This window comes from Kogia breviceps, chromosome 12, assembly GCF_026419965.1.
Source record: "Kogia breviceps isolate mKogBre1 chromosome 12, mKogBre1 haplotype 1, whole genome shotgun sequence".
Lineage (NCBI taxonomy): Eukaryota > Metazoa > Chordata > Mammalia > Artiodactyla > Physeteridae > Kogia > Kogia breviceps.
This window is the reverse complement of record NC_081321.1, coordinates 80,536,010-80,558,420: the sequence shown is the minus strand read 5'-3', so window position 1 is coordinate 80,558,420 and position 22,411 is coordinate 80,536,010. Positions and strand designations below refer to the sequence as shown.

Here is a 22,411-nt window from a genome sequence, read left to right as displayed (position 1 = left end):
ATGTGTCCACCATTATACCCAATCAATTTCACCCCTAAGAATTTATACAATAGCAACAGATGGACAAGTATGTGAAGATCTTTATGAAAGGGTGTTAATTTTAGGTGTTTTTTAGTTAAAACGGAAACTGTTGAATGCTCATTAAAAGATTTGTTCAATACATTATGATATAAACTCAGAATGGAATGCTATAGAGTCATTAAAAATGAACACCTGGATCTGTATTTATTAACATGGAATGCATTTGGATTATAGAACAACATATACAGTTTGATCATTTTTAACAATTATAATAAATATACGGATATATATGTACTGAGATAGAGCAATAATGGTTATCTCTGGATGGTGAAACTGTATTATTTTTACTTTTTCATCATTCTTTTCAATATTTTGATTTCTCTTTTATAACTGTATTAGCCTACTTGGGCTGCTAAAACAAAATACTATAGACGGAGTGGCTTAAACAGCAGACATTTATTTCTCATAGTTCTGGAGGTTAAGAAGTCCAAGATCAAGGTGCCAGCAGATTTGGTTCTTGGTGAGGGCCCTCTTCCTGGCTTGGCAATGCCTGCCTTCTTATTATGTCATCACATGGAGAGAGGGAGGGAGAGAAAGAGAGAGAGATTGAACTCTGGTCTCTCTTCCTCTTCTTATAAAGGTACTAAGCTCATCATGGGGGTCCATTCTCATGACCTCATCCAAACCAAACTTCCTCCCAAAGGCCACACCTCCAAATATTATCACATTGTGGGTTAGGGCTTCAACATACGAATTTTGAGGGACACATTCAGTCCCTAACAAGCAGCCTGCATAATCTTTCTAATAAAAAGAGATGACCAAGGTATTTTCATTTTGGAAGGAATAAAACTAGCTAAGAGGGAGTGAAGCATTAGTTGTACCAGAGAATAACCATGTTTTATTTTAATTTTCTTTTCCACTTGAGTTGTTGTTGGTATTTGTTGTGATTTTAAGATAAATTTGTTCTATAGACCTCATAGAGGAAAAAAGAACTGTCTTAAAGAGAACCTTGAATTTCTTACTTATTTTTACTGTTATCTAATACATTGACCTTGGAGGGAAGATGCGATAGGTGTTAAGTCACAGCTTGGCCACTCATCAGCTATGTGATGATGTTAGGCTAGTTACATAGCTCCTCTGAGCCTGAACTCTTTCAGCCTGTAAAATACGGACAGTAGTATTCCTAATGAGTTGAGAAAATGTAAGCAGTGTGTGGTCAGGCCTTGCCAGTCCTATTTACTGCTGAATCTGCCTCCTACCCTCCCAAGCTAGAACAGTCCCTGACCCAGAGTAGGTCAGTAGTTACTTGTTACATGAATGACTGAATAAGTGCTATTGTTTTGTAAACTCTAAAGTGCAAAAATGTAGGTGTTGATTTCATAGTCATTAAACATGATCACTCAGATCTGTATTTATAATCATGGAACCAGTCTGGGTTATAGAATAGCATTTATTGGGTGCTTGCTAACATTTCCTTTTAGTTTGCAGAAATTATTACAATATTCAAAATTACACTTGAAATATTGGGGGGAAAGTCCAGGGATTTATGGGATGTGTGTTAGTAAAGCTATGATCTTATAAAAATGAAAGTTTTGGGGATATGTAAAATCAAGTTTTCTGCTGGGTTTTGTGACTATATAAATGGAAAAACAATATTTTTCTTCCAAAAATGATTCACCCAACAAAAATAGTGGTATGGTGGATATAAAATAATTTTATGGATAGCAGTAAATCTTTGTGGAATAAGATCCTAATCTTCTTATGAAAACATAGGACATGCTTCTAGATGCCGATTAGCTTTATGCAGAAACTACAGAGAATGGTAAGTATTCTAGTCATCTATTCTAATTAAAATTTAAACTGAAATCTGGGTTCTAATGAAGAGAAACTTAGTGCTGGCCCTATGGGAACTCTTCAGAGGGTAAGAGGAAAAATGCACAAAGGTATAAAAAGATTTCACACAGACATTTTCTTCCCATGTGTTCTATTTGAACATACAATTTATATTTTATATAGAAGCATGTCTTTACCTGATGGAGGCCAAACACTGTCCTTTTGATGGACATTCTTAAAACTGTGTCATATCCCAAGAGTGCAGACCCAGCTATGTCACTGTGGACACATTGGCATTATCCTTCTGACACCGTCTCAGGGAAATTTGGTGACAGCTCAACTCCACCTGAGAACTGGATTCATTACTACCAATTTTGGGCCTGTGATTTGGCAGACAGGGCTCAATGTCAGAGGTTACTGCTGTGTTGAGGGGAAAAAAAAGTTGGGTTGCTGCAGAGATAATCAAGGAAGAATAAAACTTAAAACTCTATACAGATCTTATTGGGCAACTTTAAAAATTAAGTCTGGTTGTCAAATTATTTTACAACATCCCTTTAAGAGCTACTTGTTAAATACCACACACAAGCACAAGCCTAGAGAACTCATTCAAAGAGATAACTTATTCAAAACATTGACAAGAAATAAATGTATAAAATAAAGACATTTCCAAAGAAAGATGTCAAAATGGTGATTTCTTACTAAATGTGTTATTGTCATAAACATAAGGTAAATATAGGAAATGGAAACACTAAAAAAATCCCTTATAGTATTTTAAAAGACATATTTGCACCACTTCAAAAAGATGTGATTTCAACCAGACATTTGAATCAAATTCAACTATTTTTTTTAACTTTGAACTGCATTTGTTGCTAAAACATGACACACGAAGTGTGTCATTCCTCCATCTTATAGAATATTTCCTGCTATATTTCTCCACATTTATTCTCTTAGGTTAATTGGGGAAGTGAAACTAATTCTCTATTCAGCATTCCTTCTCAGTCAAGAACAAAGGCATTTCAGCCTACAGGAAAATATCTGAAGGCAGAAGTGGTTCTAGAAAGGTAATAAACACTGTGTTAAGGCATCTGTCCCTGGCTGTGAGCATTCTACGGATAGATGAAAGTTAGCAACTGTCTGTTGGACACTGTGAGTGGTAGGTGGCATGCCAGAGAGAGAGAGAGCTCACAGCTAATCTATTGTGAACACTATGCAGCATCTCCTCCTGAACCTCCCTTGGTTACTATGCAGGGAGGGGGCTGGGAGAGGAACATCTCCCCAGCAACACTTGAAGGAAGAGCACGCTGAAAAAACAGAACACAAAATGACAAGGACAGATCTGACACGGACTACCAGTGGAGTTTGATTAAAATGTACCAAAATTGTAATTTTTCCTTTCCTATTTAACTGTAAGACACAGTCAGTGTTGCTTAATGTCAATGCTGTTAATGAAGTTGTCAGGCTTGTCACTTTCACTGAATACCAACTTTACTAAGAAACTGGTGCTACAATTACCTCCAGCTGTATATGATTAAATTCATCAAAGCATGCCCAGGATCCAGACTGTTCTGGATTTTTGGAGAATTTCCTTATGGCTTTGGAGTCTGCCCCCATCAGAACAACGCAACATACCCTGTGAAAGACAGAAGCTTAAAACACTCATCGGAAACTCAAAATTTATTTCGAACTTCCTCCAAAATGGGCCAAATGGAAATTGGAGGATTCTATTCTCCTTTAAGAAGAACCAGTCTTGTTCGCAGATTTTGTGGCACTTTTTGAGGCACTCCAAGACTCTGTAACCTTACTGTCTGTCTTCTGCATTCCTTCCACAAGTGAAATAAAATTCCACCATTTTTCCTTTGTTCATTCCTTCCTTCCTTTATTCTCTTATTCAAGAAATGTTTGAGGAGAAGATGGCGGAAGAGTAAGATGTGGGGATCACCTTCCTCCTCACAGATACATCAGAAATACATCTACACATGGAACTTCTCCTATAGAACACCCACCGAACGCTGGCAGAAGACCTCAGACCTCGCAAAAGGCAAGAAACTCCCCACGTACCTGGCAGTGTGGATTAAAGGCTCTTGGCACTCAAGCCAGGTGTCAAGGCTGTGTCTCTGAGGTGGGAGAACTAACCTCAGGACACTGGTCCACAAGAGACCTCTCAGCTCCACGTAATATCAAACGGCGAAAATCTCCCAGAGATCTCCATCTCAACACCAAGACCCAGCTTCACTCAAGGACCAGCAACGAACAGTGCTGGACACCCTATACCCAACAAGAGTGAGACAGGTCTACAGCCCCATCCATTAGCAGAGAGGCTGCCTAGAATCATACTAAGGCTACCGACATCCCCATACATGCCACCATACGTGGACCTGCCCGCCAGGGAGACGGGATCCAGCCTCATCCACCAGAACAGGGGCACTGGTCCCCCCAACCAGGAAACCAGCTCAACCCACTGAACCAACCTAAGCCACTGGGGACAGCCACCAAAAATAGATAGAACTACAAACCTGCAGCCTGCAAAAGGGAGACCCCAAACACAGTAAGATAAGCAAAATGAGAAGACAGAAAAACACACAGCAGATGAAGGAGCAAGATAAAAACACACCAGACCTAACAAATGAAGAGGTAATAGCCAGTCTACCTGAAGAGAATTCAGAATAATGATGGTGAAGATGATTCAAAATCTTGGAAATAGAATAGACAAATTGCAAGAAACAGTTAACAAGGACCTAGAAGAAATAAAGAGGAAGCAAGCAATGATGAGCAACACAATAAATGAAATGAAAAATACTCTAGATGGGATCAGTAGCAGAATAACTGAGGCAGAAGGACGGATAAGTGACCTGGAAGATAAAATAGTGGAAATAACTACTGCAGAGCAGAAGAAAGAAAAAAGAATGAAAAGAACTGAGGACAGTCTCAGAGACCTCTGGGACAACATTAAACGCACCAACATTCGAATCATAGGGGTCCCAGAAGAAGAAGAGAAAAAGAAAGGGACTGAGAAAATATTTGAAGAGATTATAGTTGAAAACTTCCCTAATATAGGAAAGGAAATAGTCAATCAAGTCCAGGAAGCACAGAGAATCCCATACAGGATAAACCCAAAGAGAAACACACCAAGACACATAATAATCAAACTGTCAAAAATTAAATACAAAGAAAACATATTAAAAGCAGCAAGGGAAAAACAACAAATAACACACAAGGGAATCCCCATAAGGCTAACATCTGATCTTTCAGCAGAAACTCTACAAGCCAGAAGGGAGTGGCAGGGCATATTTAAAGTGATGAAGGAAAAAAACCTACAACCAAGATTACTCTACCCAGCAAGGATCTCATTCAGATTTGATGGAGAAATTAAAACCTTTACAGACAAGCAACAGCTGAGAGAGTTCAGCACCACCAAACCAGCTCTACAACAAATCCTAAAGGAACTTCTCTAGGCAAGAAACACAAGAGAGGGAAAAGACCTACAAGAACAACCCGAAACAATTAAGTAAATGGTAACAGGAACATACATATCGATAATTACCTTAAATGTAAATGGATTAAATGCTCCCACCAAAAGACACAGACTGGCTGAATGGATACAAAAACAAGACCCATATATATGCTGTCTACAAGAGACCCACTTCAAACCTAGGGACACATACAGACTGAAAGTGAGGGGATGGAAAAAGATATTCCATGCAAATGGAAATCAGAAGAAAGCTGGAGTAGCAATTCTCATATCAGACAAAATAGACTTTAAAATAAAGACTATTATAAGAGACAAAGAAGGACACTACATAATGATCAAGGGATCGATCCATGAAGAAGATACAACAATTGTAAATATTTATGCACCCAACATAGGAGCACCTCAATACATAAGGCAAATACTAACAGCCTTAAAAGGGGAAATCAACAGTAACACAATTATAGTCGGGGACTTTAACACCCCACTTTCACCAATGGACAGATCATCCAAAATGAAAATAAATAAGGAAACACAAGCTTTAAATGATACATTACACAAGATGGACTTAATTGATATTTATATGACAATACATCCAAAAACAACAGAATACACATTTTTCTCAAGTGCTCATGGAACATTCTCCAGGATTGATCATATATTGGGTCACAAATCTAGCCTTGGCAAATTTAAGAAAATTGAAATCGTATCAAGTATCTTTTCCGACCACAATGCTATGAGACTAGATATCAATTACAGGAAAAGATCTGTAAAAAATACAAACACATGGAGGCTAAACAATACACTACTTAATAACGAAGTGATCACTGAAGAAATCAAAGAGGAAATCAAAAAATACTTAGAAACAAATGACAATGGAGACACGACGACCCAAAACCTATGGGATACAGCAAAAGCAGTTCTAAGAGGGAAGTTTATAGCAATACAATCATACCTTAAGAAACAGGAAACATCTCGAATAAACAACCTAACTTTGCACTTAAAGCAATTAGAGAAAGAAGAACAAAAAAACCCCAAATTTAGCAGAAGGAAAGAAATCATAAAGATCAGATCAGAAATAAATGAAAAAGAAGTGAAGGAAACAATAGCAAAGATCAATAAAACTAAAAGCTGGTTCTTTGAGAAGATAAATAAAATTGATAAACCATTAGCCAGACTCATCAAGAAAAAAAGGGAGAAGACTCAAATCAATAGAATTAGAAATGAAAAAGGAGATGTAACAACTGACACTGCAGAAATACAAAAGATTATTAGAGATTACTACAAGCAACTGTATGCCAATAAAATGGACAACCTGGAAGAAATGGACAAATTCTTAGAAATGCACAACCTGCCAAGACTGAACCAGGAAGAAATAGAAAATATGAACAGACCAATCACAAGCACTGAAATTGAAACTGTGATTAAAAATCTTCAAACAAACAAAATCCCAGGACCAGATGGCTTCACAGGCGAATTCTATCAAACATTTAGAGAAGAGCTAACACCTATCCTTCTCAAACTCTTCCAAAAGATAGCAGAGGGAGGAACACTCCCAAACTCATTCTATGAGGCCACCATCACCCTGATACCAAAACCAGACAAAGACATCACAAAGAAAGAAAACTATAGGCCAATATCACTGATGAACATAGATGCAAAAATCCTCAACAAAATATTAGCAAACAGAATCCAACAGCACATTAAAAGGATCATGCACCATGATCAAGTGGGGTTTATCCCAGGAATGCAAGGATTCTTCAATATATGCAAATCAATCAACGTGATACACCATATCAACAAACTGAAGGAGAAAAACCATATGATCATCTCAATAGATGCAGAGAAAGCTTTTAACAAAATTCAACACTCATTTATGATAAAAACTTTGCAGAAAGTAGGCATACAGGGAACTTTCCTCAACATAATAAAGGCCATATATGACAAACCCACAGCTAGCATCGTTCTCAATGGTGAAAAACTGAAACCATTTCCACTAAGATCAGGAACAAGACAAGGTTGCCCACTCTTACCACTCTTATTCAACCTAGTTTTGGAAGTTCTAGCCACAGCAATCAGAGAAAATAAAGAAATAAAACGAATCCAAATAGGAAAAGAAGAAGTAAAGCTGTCACTGTTTGCAGATGACATGATACTATACATAGAGAATCCTAAGGATGCTACCAGAAAACTACTAGAGCTAATCAATGAATTTGGGAAAGTTGCAGGATACAAAATTAATGCACAGAAATCTCTTGCATTCTTATACACTAATGATGAAAAATCTGAGAGTGAAATTAAGAAAACACTCCCATTTACCATTGCAACAAAAAGAATAAAATATCTAGGAATAAACTTACCTAAGGAGACAAAAGACTTGTATGCAGAAAACTATAAGACACTGATGAAAGAAATTAAAGATGATACAAATAGGTGGAGAAATTACCATGTTCTTGGATTGGAAGAATCAACATTGTGAAAATGACTCTATTACCCAAAGCAATCTACAGATTCAATGCAATCCCTATCAAATTACCACTGGCATTTTTTACAGAACTAGAACAAAGAATTTCACAATTTGTATGGAAACACAAAAGACCCCGAATAGCCAAAGCAATCTTGAGAACGAGAAATGGAGCTGGAGGAATTAGGCTCCCTGACTTCAGACTATACTACAAGGCCACAGTAATCAAGACAGTATGGTACTGGCACAAAAACAGAAATATACATCAATGGAACAGGATAGAAAGCCCAGAGATAAACCCACACACATATGGTCACCTTATCTTTGATAAAGGAGGGAAGGATATACAGTGGAGAAAAGACAGCCTCTTCAATAAGTGGTGCTGGGAAAACTGAACAGCTACATGTAAAAGTATGAAATTAGAACAATCCCTAACACCACACACAAAAATAAACTCAAAATGGGTTAAAGACCTAAATGTAAGGTCAGACGCTATCAAACTCTTAGAGGAAAACATAGGCAGAACACTATACGACATAAATCACACCAAGATCCTTTTTGACCCATCTCCTAGAGAAATGGAAATAAAAACAAAAATAAACAAATGGGACCTAATGAAACTTAAAAGCTTTTGCACAGCAAAGGATACCATAAACAAGACCAAAAGACAACCCTCAGAATGGGAGAAAATATTTGCAAATGAAGCAGCTGACAAAGGATTAATCTCCAAAATTTATAAGCAACTCATGCAGCTCAATAACAAAGAAACAAACAACCCAATCCAAAAATGGGCAGAAGAACTAAATAGACATTTCTCCAAAGAAGATATACAGATTGCTAACAAACACATGAAAGAATGCTCAACATCATTAATCATTAGAGAAATGCAAATCAAAACTACAATGAGATATCATCTCACACTGGTCAGATTGGCCATCATAAAAAACTCTAGAAACAATAAATGCTGGAGAGGGTGTGGAGAAAGGGGAACCCTCTTGCACTGCTGGTGGGAATGTAAATTGATGCAGCCGCTATGGAGAACAGTATGGAGGTTCCTTAAAAAACTACAAATAGAACTACCATACGACCCAGCAATCCCACTACTGGGCATATACCCTGAGAAAACCATAATTCAAAGAGTCATGTACCAAAATGTTCATTGCAGCTCTATTTACAATAGCCAGGACATGGAAGCAACCTAAGTGTCCATCAACAGATGAATGGATAAGGAAGATGTGGCACATATATACAATGGAATATTACTCAGCCATAAAAAGAAATGAAACTGAGTTATTTATAATGAGGTGGATGGACCTGGAGTCTGTCATACAGAGTGAAGTAAGTCAGAAGGAGAAAAACAAATACCGTATGCTAACACATATATATGGACTCTAAGGGAAAAAATGTCATGAAGAGATTAGTGGTAGGACGGGAATAAAACACAGACCTACTAGAGCATGGACTTGAGGATATGGGGGCGGGGAAGGGTGGGCTGTGATGAAGTGAGCGAGTGGCAGGGACATATATACACTATCAAATGTAAATTAGATAGCTAGTGGGAAGCTGCCGCATAGCACAGGGAGATCACCTCTGTGCTTTGTGACCACCTAGAGGGGTGGGATAGGGAGGGTGGGAGAGAGGGTGATGCAAGAGGGAAGAGATATGGGAACATATGTACATGTATAACTGATTCACTTTGTTGTAAAGGAAAAACTAACTATTGTAAAACAATTATACTCCAATAAAGATGTTTAAAAAAAAATAAAATAAAATAAATAAAAACACACACACAAAAAATTAAATACAAAGAAAACATATTAAAAGCAGCAAGGGAAAACAACAAATAACACACTAGGGAATCCCCATAAGGCTAACATCTGATCTTTCAGCAGAAACTCTACAAGCCAGAAGGGAGTGGCAGGACATATTTAAAGTGATGAAGGAAAAAAACCTACAACCAAGATTACTCTATACAGCAAGGATCTCATTCAGATTTGATGGAGAAATTAAAACCTTTACAGACAAGCAAAAGCTGAGAGAGTTCAGCACCACCAAACCAGCTTTACAGCGAATGCTAAAGGAACTTCTCTAAGCAAGAAACATAAGAGAAGGAAAAGACCTACAAGAACAACCCAAAACAATTAAGTAAATGGTAATAGGAACATACATATCAATAATTACCTTAAATGTAAATGGATTAAATGCTCCCACCAAAAGACACAGACTGGCTGAATGGATACAAAAACAAGACCCATATATATGCTGTCTACAAGAGACCCACTTCAGACCTAGGGACACTTACAGGCTCAAAGTGAGAGGATGGAAAAAGATATTCCATGCAAATGGAAATCAGAAGAAAGCTGGAGTAGCAATTCTCATATCAGACAAAATAGACTTTAAAATAAAAACTATTACAAGAGACAAAGAAGGACACTACATAATGATCAAGGGATCGATCCATGAAGAAGATATAACAATTGTAAATATTTATGCACCCAACATAGGCGCACCTCAATACATAAGGCAAATACTAACAGCCATAAAAGGGGAAATCGACAGTAACACAATCATAGGAGGGGACTTTAACACTCCACTGTCACCAATGGACAGATCATCCGAAATGAAAATAAATAAGGAAACACAAGCTTTAAGTGATACATTATACAAGATGAATTTACTTGATATTTACAGGACATTCCATCCAAAAACAACAGAATACACATTTTTCTCAAGTGCTCATGGAACATTCTCCAGGATAGATCATGTCTTGGGTCACAAATCTAGCCTTGGCAAATTTAAGAAAATTGAAATCGTATCAAGTATCTTTTCTGACCACAATGCTATGAGACTAGATATCAATTACAGGAAAAGATCTGTAAAAAATACAAACACACGGAGGCTAAACAATACACTACTTAATAACGAAGTGATCACTGAAGAAATCAAAGAGGAAATCAAAAAGTACTTAGAAACAAATGACAATGGAGACACGACGACCCAAAACCTATGGGATACAGCAAAAGCAGTCCTAAGAGGGAAGTTTATAGCAATACAATCATACCTTAAGAAACAGGAAGCATCTCGAATAAACCACCTAACTTTGCACCTAAAGCAATTAGCGAAGGAAGAACAAAAAAACCCCAAATTTAGCAGAAGGAAAGAAATCATAAAGATCAGATCAGAAATAAATGAAAAAGAAATGAAGGAAACAGTAGCAAAGATCAATAAAACTAAAAGCTGGTTCTTTGAGAAGATAAATAAAATTGATAAACCATTAGCCAGACTCATCAAGAAAAAAAGGGAGAAGACTCAAATCAATAGAATTAGAAATGAAAAAGGAGATGTAACAACTGACTCTGCAGAAATACAGAAGATTATTAGAGATTACTACAAGCAACTCTATGCCAATAAAATGGACAACCTGGAAGAAATGGACAAATTCTTAGAAATGCACAACCTGCCAAGACTGAACCAGGAAGAAATAGAAAATATGAACAGACCAATCACAAGCACTGAAATTGAAACTGTGATTAAAAATCTTCAAACAAACAAAATCCCAGGACCAGATGGCTTCACAGGCGAATTCTATCCAACATTTAGAGAACAGCTAACACCTATCCTTCTCTAACTCTTCCAAAAGATAGCAGAGGGAGGAAAACTCCCAAACTCATTCTATGAGGCCACCATCACCCTGATACCAAAACCAGACAAAGACGTCACAAAGAAAGAGAACTATAGGCCAATATCACTGATGAACATAGATGCAAAAATCCTCAACAAAATACTAGCAAACAGAATCCAACAGCACATTAAAAGGATCATACACCATGATCAAGTGGGGTTTATTCCAGGAATCCAAGGATTCTTCAATATACGCAAATCAATCAACGTGATACACCATATCAACAAACTGAAGGAGAATATACGCAAATCAATCAACGTGATACACCATATCAACAAACTGAAGGAGAAAAACCATATGATCGTCTCAATAGATGCAGAGAATGCTTTTGACAAAATTCAACACTCATTTATGATAAAAACCCTGCAGAAAATAGGCATAGACAGAACTTTCCTCAATATAATAAAGGCCATATATGACAAACCCACAGCCAGCATTGTTCTCAATGGTGAAAAACTGAAACCATTTCCACTAAGATCAGGACCAAGACAGGGTTGCCCACTCTTACCACTCTTATTCAACCTAGTTTTGGAAGTTCTAGCACAGCAATCAGAGAAAATAAAGAAATAAAACGAATCCAAATAGGAAAAGAAGAAGTAAAGCTGTCACTGTTTGCAGATGACATGATACTATACATAGAGAATCCTAAGGATGCTACCAGAAAACTACTAGAGCTAATCAATGAATTTGGGAAAGTTGCAGGATACAAAATTAATGCACAGAAATCTCTTGCATTCTTATACACTAATGATGAAAAATCTGAGAGTGAAATTAAGAAAACACTCCCATTTACCATTGCAACAAAAAGAATAAAATATCTAGGAATAAACTTACCTAAGGAGATAAAAGACTTGTATGCAGAAAACTATAAAACACTGATGAAAGAAATTAAAGATGATACAAATAGGTGGAGAAATATACCATGTTCTTGGATTGGAAGAATCAACATTGTGAAAATGACTCTATTACCCAAAGCAATCTACAGATTCAATGCAATCCCTATCAAATTACCACTGGCATTTTTTACAGAACTAGAACAAAGAATTTCACAATTTGTATGGAAACACAAAAGACCCCGAATAGCCAAAGCAATCTTGAGAACGAGAAATGGAGCTGGAGGAATTAGGCTCCCTGACTTCAGACTATACTACAAGGCCACAATAATCAAGACAGTATGGTACTGGCACAAAAACAGAAATATACATCAATGGAACAGGACAGAAAGCCCAGAGATAAACCCACACACATATGGTCACCTTATCTTTGATAAAGGAGGGAAGGAAACACAGTGGAGAAAAGACAGCCTCTTCAATAAGTGGTGCTGGGAAAACTGGACAGCTACCTGTAGAAGTATGAAATTAGAACACTCCCTAACACCATACACAAAAATAAACTCAAAATGGGTTAAAGACCTAAATGTAAGGCCAGACACTATCAAACTCTTAGAGGAAACCATAGGCAGAACACTCTATGACATAAATCACAGCAAGATCCTTTTTGACCCATCTCCTAGAGAAATGGAAATAAAAACAAAAATAAACAAATGGGATCTAATGAAACTTAAAAGCTTTTGCACAGCAAAGGATACCATAAACAAGACCAAAAGACAACCCTCAGAATGGGAGAAAATATTTGCAAATGAAGCAACTGACAAAGGATTAATATCCAAAATTTATAAGCAACTCATGCAGCTCAATAACAAAAAAAGCAAACAACCCAATCCAAAAATGGGTAGAAGAACTAAGTAGACATTTCTCCAAAGAAGATATACAGATTGCCAACAAACACATGAAAGAATGCTCAACATCATTAATCATTAGAGAAATGCAAATCAAAACTACAATGAGATATCATCTCACACTGGTCAGATTGGCCATCATAAAAAACTCTAGAAACAATAAATGCTGGAGAGGGTGTGGAGAAAAGGGAACACTCTTGCACTGTTGGTGGGAATGTAAAATGATACAGCCACTATGGAGAACAGTATGAAGGTTCCTTAAAAAGTTACAAATAGAACTACCATATGACCCAGCAATCCCACTACTGGGCATATACCCTGAGAAAACCATAATTCAAAGAGTTATGTACCAAAATGTTTATTGCAGCTCTATTTACGATAGCCAGGACATGGAAGCAACCTATGTGTCCATCAACAGATGAATGGATAAGGAAGATGTGGCACATATATACAATGGAATATTACTCAGCCATAAAAAGAAATGAAACTGAGTTATTTGTAATGAGGTGGATAGACCTGGAGTCTGTCATACAGAGTGAAGTAAGTCAGAAGGATAAAAACAAATACCGTATGCTAACACATATATGGAATCTAAAAAAAAAAAAATGTCATGAAGAGATTAGTGGTAGGATGGGAATAAAACACAGACCTACTAGAGCATGGACTTGAGGATATGGGGAGGGGGAAGGGTAAGCGGTGACGATGTGAGAGAGTGGCAGGGACATATACACACTATCAAATGTAAATTAGATAGCTAGTGGGAAGCTGCAGCATAGCACAGGGAGTTCACCTCTGTGCTTTGTGACCACCTAGAGGGGTGGGATAGGGAGGGTGGGAGGGAGGATGACACAAGAGGAAAGAGTTATGGGAACATATGTATATGTATAACTGATTCACTTTGTTGTAAAGGAGAAACTAACACACTATTGTAAAACAGTTATACTCAAATAAAGATGTTAAAAAAAAATGTGAGTGTCTGGATTAATATTGCATGAAGTAAAGGAGGTGGTAAAAAGAAGAGCAGATTTTTAAGAATTGGAAATTCTAATAGGGTAGAAAGACTTGTGCATAAATAGCTAACATCCAAGATATAAAGTAGTAAGCACTGCAAAGAAGATAAAGTATTATGGGCTGAAATTCAGGTGGGAAGATAAGAAAAAGTTTGAGGCTGAGGCTGCATCTGAACTAGGCCTTCAAAAGTGGATAATATTTGAATATTGGGGGTACTTGCTGAGCTCTCTCCCTGGAACTCTCTGATCTTCACGTGGCTGGCTCCTTCTTGATATTTAGTTTGAGATCAACCATCAGCCACTCAGAAATATCCTTCCTTGAACACTCAGTGAAATGACACATCCTACTCACTTTCTATCACATCGCTCTGTTTTATTGTCTTCAGAGCACTTATCACTCTGTGAAATTGTTGGGTTTATTTATTTACTCTTTTCACTGATTAGAATAAAACCTCCTTGGAAGTAGATATCTTGTCCCACTTGATTAATGCTGTATTCCCAGGGCCTAGAATATGAGTGGCCTGAAGCAAAGGCTCAAAAAATGTAAATGAGTGAAAAGATGAGCAGAAGACTCCAGGTTTAGGGAAGAGTATATGAAACAGTGAGGAGGCTGGAGCACGTGGATGTGCATAAGAACAGTAAAACAGGACTTCCCTGGTGGCGCAGTGGTTGAGAGTCCACCTGCCGATGCAGGGGACACGGGTTCGTGCCCTGGTCCGGGAAGATCCCACATGCCGCGGAGCGGCTGGGCCCGTGAGCTATGGCCGCTGAGCCTGTGGGTCCAGAGCCTGTGCTCCGCAACGGGAGAGGCCACAGCAGTGAGAGGCCCATGCACCGCAAAAAAAAAAAAAAAAAAGAAAAAAGAAACAGTAAAACAGGTGTGAAGTCACGGCAGAAAACACATCCAAAAGGAAGACTGACGCAGATGTTGAGAGTATCAAATGCTGGTTTAAGGAATTTGAATTTTTTTCTATTGTAAGTGGGCAGCCATAGATTTTGGAATAGGAAAGTCACTCAAAGCAGCATTGGAAAAGCTTAGCCTTTCGGCTGTGTCCAAAATAAAGGAGCAGCGACTGAAGCCTGGAAGAACAGTTAGAGAACTATTTAGTAGTTTAAGTGGGAAGAAATACGATTCATTACTTTAGGGAAAGACCATGGAATGATGATTAATCCTCAACACCTGTGTGAATTTGTGTCTCCAATCTCTCTCACAAGAATTAAGTAAAAACTATTCAAAGAATAAGTATTCAGTAACAGAAAGACATGTGATGGGGATAAGGAAAAGGGGAGGAAGGAAGAATAATTTCTAGACCTTTATGTCCAAGGAGGCCAGAGCTGGTTGGAAAGGCCTTGCAGGGAGGAGAAGACTATCTTGAAAACACCTTCACACTGTTTCTAGATCTGGCCTTGTCTTTGAGCTGAGAAAACCCAATTTGAGTTCGGATATATTTTTCCATGTTTTATTCATTCTTTAGGACATAGAGAACACTGTTCCATTGCAAACTAGCCACCTCATGTCTACTATTAGACCACACACTCTGGTCCTCACATTCTGGTTGCTCTTTAAGAAGATCTGAATATTATAGAGAACAAACTAGGGGTTACCAGTGGGGAGAGCGAGGGGAGAGGGGCAAGATATGGGTAGGGGATTAACAGGTACAAATTACTATGTGTAAAATACATAAGCTACAAGGCTGTATTGTATAGCACAGGGAATACAGCCAATATTTTCTAATAACTTTAAATGGAATACAATCTATAAAAATTTTGAATCACTGTTATACACCCAAAGCTAATATAATACTGTAAATCCACTATATTTCAATTAAAAATTTTTTTTAAAAGAATATTCAAAAATGTAGCAGACTGTGAGTCCTGGAACCAGAGGAACAGGGTTCAGATTCAGTTGTCTACCCTTGGACAAGGTATCTAAATGCTCTATGCCCCAGTTTCCTTATTTGTAGACTTGTGATGATAATAGTTGCACCAATGACATAGAGCTTTTGCGAGAATGAGTGAGCTCAAACATGTAAAGTGCTCAGAAGAGTACCTGGCACAAAGAGAATACTCAGAAAACTTAGCTGTTACTATTAATGCTACTGTTGCTGCTCCTCATCACATTGCTAGCACCTAACATAGTACTCAGTGCATGCTCACTATTACTCATTAATATTAATGAAAAAAAGTATGGCCTTCATTTATGTTCTGGGTTATAAAGAAATATTCTAGGGCTTCCCTGGTGGCGCAGTGGTAGAGAATCTGCCTGCCAATGCAGGGGACACGGGTTCGAGCCCTGGTCTGGGAGGATCCCACATGCGCGGAGCAACTAGGCCCATGACCCACAACTACTGAGCCTGCGCATCTGGAGCCTGTGCTCTGCAACAAGAGAGGCCGCGATAGTGAGAGGCCCGCGCACCGCGATGAAGAGTAGCCCCCGCTCGACGCAGCTGGAGAAAGCCCTCGCACAGAAACGAAGACCCAACACAGCCATAAATAAATAAATAAATTTTAAAAAGAAATATTCTAGTAAGCCACTTATTTGTCAGCTTACATAATGTCAGGAGTCCGCTTTGGAGAGGGGAATAGCTTCAACAGCTTTCCTAGGAGGTTACCACCTCACTTTCTTTCCCATGAGTGACTCAGTTTGCTAGCCCATGGGTGAACAACCAATATAGTCAGGAAAGTTCAAGGCTACACAGGACAGAGAGTAAGCAGAGAGTGACAAAGAGTCCAGTGAAAGTCACCAAAAGAAAGCTGCAGTTAATCACTGGAATAAAAGATTAATGTAGTCACTCTGGTAATTTCACCATTTTGCCACAAGGTTTAAATTACTGATCTGAAATGTAAAACTGGAAAATTTATATGGAATTAACATTTTACTGGAGTGATAAATAAATGCTGGAAATAATCCTTCAAATGTAAACATATGCTCCATCTGGGTTAGGCCATAAAACAGTTGCACTAAAAGAATATTTTTCTTTGCACGTTGCTAGAAACTTGCACCCTTGCAAATTTTCAATCTTCCCAAAAGCAAATCCTCTTCTTGTATAAATTTATGATAGAAGTGAAGAAAGCATCTAGGTGACAAAATCTATGCACCCTCTAAACTCATGCTTTTTCTTTTCATTTCCCTATTTTTCCATTTCCCTCTCTCTGAGCTTTCCTCCATCTCTTCCATTCTTCTCTCCTGCCATATACCAATGCATTTGTCAATAACACTTGACTTGTTTAATTGTTCATAAGCCCCTGCCATCACGCAACATAGAACAGAGCAAAATAGTCACCCTAGAAAGATTTCCAATAAAAGGCTGTATCAAGGTAAGATTTTGCTAGAGAACGGGTACCTTTCTTGATGACATAGTTTTCTCACATGTGGAGGAGAAAAGAAAGAAAAAGGACTAACAATTCTGAGCATTTCCCATGCACTAAACCCTGTGTGAAGTAGGTTCGTCTATATTCCCTTACTGAAGTCACCCTTGCTTCAGCTTCCATGAGCCAGCTATAATCACCATCTTATAAACAAGGAAACTGGTCTAGAAAGGGCAAAATAACTCAGCCCAAGTCACCCAGAGAACAAAACCCAAAACTTGAACCATGTCTACCTGATTCCAGAACCATTGTGTTTTCCAAGTCCAATAACTGTGTGATTTTTATGTCCTGATACCACATCCTCTCCATTCTTTCTCCTACATAGTTCTTTAACTTCCAATTCAGTGTCATCTACAGTAGTCTACTTTAGCCTATCATCAGCTTCCTCCTGGACTAAAGCAACAGCCTCTCAACTAATCTCCTTGACTCCTTCCTTGGTCTCCTCCAGTCCATCCTCCACCTTGCCTAATGAACATTCTAGAGACAGATCTCACACCATCCACTTTCTTTAAAACGCTTAAAAGGCTCCCAACACCCTTAGGGTCAATTCCAAAGTTTTTAGCGTGATCTCATCTTCACCTACCTCCTTAGCTCCGTCTTTCATTCCTCTCATTTTGTGTTCTAGCTGTATTGAATATTTTCTAGGTCCTCAGATATGACACACTCATTTTGCCCACCAGCCTTTGTGCTTGCTGTTTCCTCTACCATTGTCTCTTTACTTTGTTGACTCTTATTATCCTTCAGGACATTTTTTTTTTTTTTTCATTGCCTCTGGGAAGCTTTTACTGGCCTCCTAGGTTGTGTTAGATTCTGCTTAGCACCATGCATTCCCTTAACATCGCATGTCTCTCTGGATGGAGCATTTATCACATCACAGACTGTCGTATGCCCAGGGAGGGAGGGCATCCTGGCAGTCTTGCCTACCAGTGACTACCTAACACTTAGTGTGGTGACTGACACTTCACAGTAGGCACTCATTTTATATTTTTCAAATGCTCAGTGAATTCAAGTTATGCTCCTTGACTGTAAGTCTCCCTGAGTCTCTCTAAGTAGATGGGAAGTATATATCATTTGATATAATACTAAATGAAATAAATGAATAATGAAGAGCTATATACCATAGTTATATGGTATATAGTTAAACAGTTTGTGCAATTACTTATTCACTCTTCTGGTAACACAGCATTTTTTTTAGATTATATGACATACGTAATGCTGTGCCATGTACTGAGGATATAAAGAAATCATTTCTCCAGGATCCAACAATCTATTATTTAGGGATGTAGGACACATACACAAAATATTTACCCAAATGGGAAACATTATAATAATTGCTTTGGAAGGCCAAAGCAGAGGAAGATCAATATTAGTTGGCATGTCAGGGAATCTGAATGAAAGAAATGGGCCTGCATAAGTAGTTGGGATTGGAGAATCAGAAGGGGTTGGGGAAGGTATTCTGGGTGAGGAAAGATCATGATCAACAACAGTTATAGATGGGACGTGAGTTCGCTGGAGTGAAGTTTGTATAGAGAAGTGAGAGGCAGCATTAGACAGATTGGAAGGGGTTTGATTTTATAGAGTCATGAAGCCAAACTGAGGGCTTTGTGCTTTATGCTATAGAAGGCAGTTAAGAATTCTCTTCATATGGATGTGACATAAAAATATTAATATTTTTGAAAGATGAAAACAGTCTTTCAGAAAGTCTTTCAGAAAGGCTAAGGTGTTTCTTGTTCTATGTTCCTACTGATCCTAATGATCATTTTGTAATTGTTGGGTTAGTATTCTTATTTCCCGCTAGACTGGTAACTTCCTTGAGTAAGGAAGGATGCAATTTTGTTTCACATCCCCAGTGTCTAGCACATTGCCTGGTACACAGTCAGCATACACTACATACTTACTGAGTGACTCAATGATGAAATGAATTAGTTAATCAATCAGGCGTCAAGGGGTAATACTTGAAAGTAGGAGAGAAAAGATACAGGAGATTAGTAGGTTAATGACAATAAACTAGGCATGATAGCGTAAATGATTGGAGTGGCTCCATAGGCACCGATGTGAGAGATGTTTGGAAGAACTGATTATACCATATGGTTTATGGTAGCCCAAAATGGAGATCCACCAAGGCAGCTAGAGAAACAGGACAAGATCTTGATGGAGATGTTGGGGTTAATCATTCAAATAAAAGCTTTTGAACAGAATGAGGCACGGTTTCTAATGATTCTTATTTGGGCCCTTATCAAAATCTTACAGCAGAACAATCAAAGCAGTGTTATGTAATTAATATAGAAGGGGATATATTAAAAAAATCTTCAGAACATAATGTTAAATAGAATCTACTGAAAAGTTATTTCCCAAATACTGATTGTTTGCCTATGGCCATTGCAATTATAAGAGATTTTGGCTTTGCTTTTGCCTATCTGAATTTTTTCAATTCTCTGAAAAACTGTAAATACCTCTCATGTGGTAATTATAATGAATGCTGATACCATTATAAAATTGTTACAGGGATAATTCAGTACACTTTCTATGTTTTCTGAAATTGCCTTATCTATTAAGGCAAGATTCCAATTTGGGAGCCACATATACACACGAGAACAAAACCATCTATTTGTGAAATGTGAAGATGAAAAACACGCCAAACTACCTATTCTTATGACCCTCAAGCTCCTTTACTTTACAATATTATTTTCAATTACATCCTCAAGTGGCACTTTTATTTTATAATTTAAAAGAGCACACTGGATAATATATAAACCTGAGAGTAGCTTTACTACATCCTAGTCAATGGAAATAAATCCTGCCCCTTTCCACTCTAGTGTACTTATCTTGCAAATCTCCGTTAACTACACGGAGGCATTATGCATATGAGAAGTGGCATTTGTTTTTTTATTACCACTTGGTTGGAGCTCATGCAGGCTTTCTCTGCATACTGGTTTCGGCGTACAGTGTGTAAAATGGAATCTTTCCAAATCCCATCCTCTCTACTTAAGTGTGGGCCTGCCTGTTGCTCACCCTGCAGTTTCTCCTTGGTTTCCAAACACCCTCCCACTGGTGCCTGGTAGAGCAGCTCCAGAGAACAGTATCCTCCCGTCAGTTTAGCGAAAAGCTGGATTTCCTAGGCAGACCTTTTGGTTGTGAGTAACTGTGTGAACTCCAGTGACTCACACACTCGTAATTATGTGCACACAGGGGCTCTCCATCCTGCATTTGTTTTTCACTTCCTGTGGTGTTTAAGTCATACAGAGAAGACTTTTCCCCATTTTCTAAACCCAAAACAACCTGCTTGGGGCAGCCCTCCCAAGTGCTCTTGTAGGTTTCTGTTTTCCTTGTCCGGGCTGATCCTTCTGGCTTTGAGCCAAGGTTTAACCATAAGACACTCATCAGAGACCTTAAAGAATAAAGGTTTCCAGCATGGGTACACTATATTAATAAATGAAACCCAACCTTTAAAAAATTACATGGTCAGAAAAACCCATTAGGCTGTAAAAGAGTTGAAGTAAACGTTAGATTTTAATATCTACTGCTGCTTAGATTTTTCTGAACTGAAAAATCCCCGGTGAGCACTTAAAACTTCATTACTCCACTGAAAGGTTGTGAAAGGCTATTCAAAGGTTTTGAGTTTTGTTGAAGTCTAGAGGTTATTACAGCTGGAAAGAATACAAACCCTAATATTACAAGAAATGAAAGGAATGAAATTTATATTCTCATCTTCCCTGCAGTTTAATCCAGGTCTATTAGATACATTGGTAAAAATTAGGGCAGGTTGAAAATTTTCTACAGGTTTGATGAAAAATAATATTTGAACATTATGAAAAGTATCGCTGTCTGCATCACACTCAAGGAAATGCTTTATCTCCCAGTCTTCTGGTCTGAAGTTATTTCAAGACTGGCCTCTGCTTAAAGCCCCTTAAACAGCTTCAAAACTCACATTAAAAACTTAGAGCAGGGCTTCCCTGGTAGCGCAGTGATTGAGAGTCCACCTGCCGACGTAGGGGACACGGGTTCGTGCCCCGGTCCGGGAAGATCCCACATGCCGCGGAGTGGCTGGGCCCGTGAGCCATGGCCGCTGGGCCTGCGCGTCTGGAGCCTGTGCTCCCCCGCAAAAACTTAGAGCAAAGCTGTGAATCCTATCCCAAAAGCCAACATATGAAATGAAACCTGCAACTCAAACTCATAAATACAAAAACTTGGTGGTTGTGTTATTTTTCCATGACTTTTAAAAAAGTATACTGTGTTTTTAATGGAAGGAATGTCTTAATTTCCTTTTACTTTGCCAAAATTGGTATTGATCTATTTAACCAAGTAGTATTAGATGCTTTGTACATCCCTTATTCTTCTTTCAAAGACCTTTGTGACTCTCTCCAGTCAGTCTCTGTGCTGCAGAGTGGCTTTGAGCTTAATATAACATTAATTTCTCCATATGTCCTTCTAACCATTCATCCACCTGCCCCATCTATCTATCTGTCCAGCAAACATGCCTGGCACTGTGCTGGGTGCTAGGGAGCCAGGAGAAGATTGCTGACTGTTTTGAGGTGGACAAGTTAACAAATCGTAGCATACAATGGAGTGACAAGTGCTATGCTGGAGGTGTGTTTAAGGAGCACTAAACTCTCACAGGAAGAGCGTAGCTTTACTACCTGAGAGGAAGGTTTATTTGAGAAGGAGACATTTGGGGGTAGGGGTTCAAAGGATGGGTCATGGAGGAAATGGGAAAAAGGGAACACCATAAAGACAATTTTATACTTGGAAAGGCATGGTGGGATATAAAAGCACAGCATCTAAATCAGGTTCAGAATGGGTGAGTGGTGGAGGCTTGGCATAAGATGAA

At 38.3% G+C, this 22,411-nt stretch overlaps 1 long non-coding RNA gene across 1 annotated transcript in view; it reads left to right on the top strand.

The window, feature by feature from the left end:
* The window catches only part of LOC131767027 (uncharacterized), a 119,501-nt gene that overhangs the window by 84,169 nt on the left and 12,921 nt on the right, over positions 1-22,411 (top strand). The gene's annotated exons all lie outside the window — the stretch shown is intronic.